We start from the raw sequence: 5,781 nt of genomic DNA, 5'->3' as shown, positions 1-5,781 counted from the left end.
CTCGACAGGTTAGAATACTTGATGCTATCTTCCTTTTAGTTATTGATTTTTGGCATGCCATGATTATCAACGTATCTTCGTTTTATTGAAGCATGATAGGCAGAAGCTAAACACATTTTTCATTCTCTCCCTGTCCCTTGCATAAGGGTGTGAGGAATGCAAAATGACCAAATTATGTGATTCTACATGATCAAATATGAAAGGGAATTATAGAGTGTTTTACACACTAGACTTAGACCTATGCAAGATGGATTCATTTTTTTTAAAAGAAAAAATTATTAGCATATGATAGTTTTTTCTTCTTAAAGATAGAAATTATGTGCTAGTTTATTGATTCTCAATAGCATGTCATGTTAAGGTAATAAAGGATTCTAATCAGCATAAAATTTCATTATGCTAAAATTTTATATGAATGGCTACTTATCTCTCTTTCTCCTTTCCTCCCTTTTATAACGCTTCACGATGATGAATTTGAGTATTGATTAATAAGTTAATCCGTGATATTTTAAATTTGTTAATATTATATTACAGTTTTCGCCGTATAGATATATCTTAAAATATTTTTTGCATACAGATTTTGTCAATCAAATTATATTAAATATATTAAAAATTTAAACATAATAGTAAAGGATTGTAAAAAAGTTACTTGTAGATTAAAAATCAGTTATTATATATGTGCATAAATAAATGTATTATTTTATCTATTTTTAATATGTATATTTTATATCAATATATATATACTATACAAGTGACAAATTTTTTTAATGTGCAGCATAGTTAAATACAAAGTGTTTTTTTGATACACAAATTTTCAATATTTAATGATTAAGTAAGATGTGTTTATGACTTTAAATTCCAATAAATTTTTATATTTTCGTAAGTAAAATTGGGTTTATCTTTTCTAAAATAAATAGATTTATAGAGAAAAATAAATACTTTTGAATTATAAACTTTTATTTGAGTGTTTTAAAAATAATTTAAAGATAATAAATCACATTTTTACTTTGCAAATCTTATTTCAGAGAAGTCAAATTAAGGAAACTTAATCTTGTGTCTAATAAGGAAATTATATATAGAAAAAAAAAAGAGGAAATTCATGCTAAAGAGGTCATGCTATGGCCATTGTTTTGCTTTATCAATAACATATTAACTTTCCTGAGGTAATTAATCACTGGTTTGAGTTTAATAACTATAATTACTTGGAAGTATAGTGCTTGCTTTGGAGGAAGTTGATGAGGCCTTTGAGTGCAATGTCTACATTTTCACTCTTCATCAACTCTCCTGCAATCTCAGCAGGTGTTGCATTAACCTTGTCCAACAAACCTTGTATGTCATCAAACATAGGATGATGATGGTTCTGAATTCTTAGGTAGTTAGAAGCCAGTGTCTTGAAAGCAGTGAAAGAGCAATATGACGTGTATGTGCAAGTCCATTCTACCAGGTCTCAACAATGCAGGGTCAAGACGTTCTTTGTGATTTGTTGTGCATATCACTATTCTTTCTTCTCCACAACTTGACCACAATCCATCAATGAAATTTAGTAGCCCCGACAGAGTAACCTTAATTAGAACAAACATATATACATAATTAAAATCACAAAATTTCATCACATGATGCTTATGTTTTGCATGCTTAGGTAGAATGTGGCTAATAGGAAACATAGAAAAACTAGAAAGATAAAAATCGATTTCTTAGAGATGCATTTTGTAGTTTCATGATTCACACGTAATGGTGCAGTGAGCGTGGAAGATCGAGATTGAAGAAAGGGTGTCGTTGATGCAAATTGGAGTTGTGATTTAATCGCAATGGCAAACACCCTCAATTCAGATCCAAATTCAGAGTTTTCTCCAGCAGAGCTTTAAAGCTTAGCACGGATTTTGAGCAAACTCTCAAATATGCAATTATCAAGTGCAAAATCAAGTGCTAATTTCTTATCAAATCCGTTAAGTGTTTATTACTTGCATCCAGGTGAGATTCCGGGAATCTCTATTGTTACTGTTATCTTGAACACTCAGAACTATAATTCCTGGTCTAGAGCTATGAGTTAGCTTTGAAATCAAAGAACAAACTAAGATTCATTGATGGAACTATACAAAAACCGAATAAGGATGATCTAACTTTTATAGCTTGGGATAAATACAACACATATGTTGTAGCCTAGATTAATTTGTCATTGAGTACTAAAATTGCACAGAGTGTAGTTTGGAATGAGATTGCTATAGATCAGTGGGTTGATTTAAAGCATAGGTATTATCATGGAGATTTGTTTAAGATTGCTAAGCTAGAAGAAGAATTACACACAATGAAACAGAGAGATTTAACCATTACAGGATACTACACAAAGATGAAGGCAGTTTGGGAAGAAATTGAAGGCTTCCAGCCAGTTCTTAAATGCAAGGATTGCAATGAAGAGTGTGATTGTGGTCTTCACACAATGAGAAATTACAGAAGAGAGAATTATGCGGTAAGATTCTTGAGAGGCTTGAATGAGCAATATGGGACTGTGAGATCCCAGATAATGCTTATGAGACCTATTCCTACTATCAATGAAGTATTCTCTTTACTTACTCAACAAGAGAGGCAGCTTCATGGTCTAGATCAAGAGGTTAGAAGTTTTGCTGCAGTGGCAATTCAGTGCACAATTTTAACAACTATGTCCTTAGAGGAAGAGGACGAGGGGGACGAGCAAGGAGAACTGGAAGAGGTGGTGGAAGGGGCTCATCTAAGACGTTCATATTGTCACAAGGTAGGGCACCTTGTGGATACTTATTACCACAAACATGGATTCCTACCCCACCTCTAAAGGCAAAAATTATCACGGGAAGTGAACAATGCAGCTGTGACAAATCACATAGCCACCAAGATTGAAGGAAATAATGGTTATACATAGAAACAAGAGAAGAAGAGTGATGTTCAATCTTTGTCTAATCAGAATTTGAGAAACGCACTGCTTACCTTTCTTCAACAGGAGTGTACACAGCCTTTTCAAGGAGTAAATATGAGAGAAATCTGCCACACAATGCAGAAAAGAGAAGTATAATCTTAGAGACTTATACACTTTGCATGAGCTCCCATATTGCACATTTATTGTCAGTAAAAATTTTTTTTATCAAACTCTTGGGTGCTAAACACAGGTGCCACTGATCATATGTCACACTCAATGCATTTTTTTTACAACTTTTAGACATATTAGGCCAATTCTGGTCAAGTTACCAAATGGGACACAAACAATAGCACGAATAAGTGGAACTGTGGTATTTTCAAACACATTTTATCTCAATGATGTGCTGTATATACCAAGTTTTAACTTTAATTTAATTTTCATATCCAAATTTATAAAAAGCTTGCATTGTCAATATATTTTTACTGACCAATACTGTGAGATACAGAGCCAGAATTTCTTGAAGATGATTAGCACAGCTAGAGCAAAAAGAGGATTGTACATGATGCATTCACCATCTCAATTAGGCATTTCAACATTAGAGACAGCAGATATGAAACATTTAAAATATCCATTGCATACAGCAAATTCAGGAAATTGCAGCAAAAGTATAACACTTAGTTTGAATACTAGGATTACAGATACAATTACACAAAATCAATATTTTTCAAATTTTTTAAATAATGATTTGTGGCATTATAGGCTAGGCCATGTACCACAAAGAAAATTAGAAATAATAGAACAAATTTATTCTTCTATACAGTGCAATAAAATTGCATATGATACACCTTGTGACTATTGTCATTTTGCAAAGCAAAAGCGTTTGCCATTTTCTCTTAGTGAATCAAGAAGCCAGAATAGTTTTGATCTTTTGCATATGGATATTTGGAGTCTTATAGCATCAGTTTCTTTACAAGGTTTTAAATATTTTTTAACAATTGTGGATGATAAAACAAGATTTGTTTGGGTTTATTTCATGAAGTTAAAGTCAGAAGCAAGCACTTTGATACAAAATTTTATAACATATGTTAAAACTCAATTTTTCTTTCTAAATCAATATACAGAAACTATTCTCTCTCTCTCTTCTTCCCCAATCATCTGAAGTTGATAGTCGAAAACTAATTAGATGCATGATTTGACAGATTTGATTAAATTGTTATCTAAAAATTTTCGACTATCAACTTCATATGAAAACAACAGCACGCCAATTTTCACCTAATGAGTGACATTTTAATAATACATAAGGTGCCAAAAGTGAGGTATTTTAAACAAAGTGGGATTCAAATTAAATGTTATATTTGAATAAAAAAAAAGTTTACCTTATCATCATCATCGGTTCCATCAGCATCTTTCCTATTGTGCAATTGAACAGAGCAATCAATGTCTTCAATGGCCAAAATTGACTTGCTTCCTGTTCCAATCAACAACCTCCTAAGATCTGAATTGAATTGCACTTCTTTCAAATCCAAGTCATATATATCAAACCTTAGATAGTTAGCCGTGGCAGCTATCAAGCTTGATTTCCCGGTACCTGGTGGTCCGTACAAAAAGTACCCTCTTTTCCAAGCCTTCCCAACTCTCTTATAATATTCTTTCCTCCTCAAAAACAAGTTCAAATCTTCCAACAACATTCTTAATAATACAACACAAACTCATTACTACATCGTATCTCGAATTAGATTAGTCATATTTTTATAACAATATTTAAAGTAACATTTTATTTTGTTAAACAAATCAGTCTCATTCTTGAGATAAAAATTTATGGACTAATTTGGTAACTAAAATTTGTTAGATATTAAAATGTAGGACAAAAAAATTTGAGAGACTAATTTAAGGTATTAAAGAGAGTTGTATCATACCTTTTATCTCTGGCTCCATTGCTATAGAATCAAAAGTTGAAGGGTGATTAAGAACAATAGAGTTCCAATAATCTGTTCCATTATAATCAATGGTGTGAAGCTTCACCGTCTTCTTCTCTTCTTCAATGTCCTTAGCCTTTTGAAGAATGTAAGGAAAGTAAGAACCCAAAACCATGTCCAAATGTTTCTTGTGAAATCTTACTTCAAAGTAACGAACTTCATAGGAAACACTATGATACTTTGATTACATGTGTCACAAATGTAGTTGTATTATTTGAAGAAATAGTGATAAGAGACTTATATAAGTAGGTCAAATAGTATGAAATTTGAATATTTGTAACGTAAAATTTATTATGATTAATAATATTATTATGACATTTGTAATATAGATGTTTATTATATTTAATGAGTTATTTATAGAAATTAATTATTGGGAATTATAAACTTATTGTATAGTTTATTACATTTAATGAGTTTTTTTTGTATAGTTTTTTTTTTTACTGATTTGGAAATAATAGGTGATTTGGCAAAAATTGAGTGGTTGATTCTAAAATTTTGCCAAGTAAGCGACGTTGCTGACATGCCATTAGTAGGAAGAGAAACATGTCTTAAAAATAATATGGGTAAACTTATGTATCTACTTTTATATATTAAGAATAGATTAATAGTTAAAAATTATTAGATAATAATTTAATCAAATATATTAAGTTATTTAACGATTCTCAATTACTAACTTCATCACATGATATGTAAATTTTCACTTTATAATAATCACCTAACAACAATGTACATAACAACTAATAACAAAGAAAGTTCTTCTGGAGTAAGGATGATGGTAGTAATGGAATGGCATTAGTAAGATGGGAAGTGGTGCAGGTCCCTAAAAAACTAGGCGGGTTGGGAGTTAGGGATGCTATGGTTCGTAACACAGCAATATTGTTTAAGTGGTGGTGGCGGTTTGCTAAGGAGGATTGCCCGTTG

The 5,781-nt window shown here is 31.3% G+C and overlaps 1 pseudogene; it reads right to left on the bottom strand.

Annotated features, from left to right (window-relative positions):
* Positions 1-1,195: 1,195 nt before the first annotated feature.
* On the bottom strand, positions 1,196-5,387 carry LOC112743342 (AAA-ATPase At5g17760-like; annotated as a pseudogene).
* Positions 5,388-5,781: the final 394 nt, after the last annotated feature.

This window comes from Arachis hypogaea, chromosome 14 (assembly GCF_003086295.3).
Source record: "Arachis hypogaea cultivar Tifrunner chromosome 14, arahy.Tifrunner.gnm2.J5K5, whole genome shotgun sequence".
NCBI lineage: Eukaryota > Viridiplantae > Streptophyta > Magnoliopsida > Fabales > Fabaceae > Arachis > Arachis hypogaea.
The sequence above is the reverse complement of the archived record's forward strand: the minus strand, read 5'-3'. Positions and strand labels throughout refer to the sequence as shown.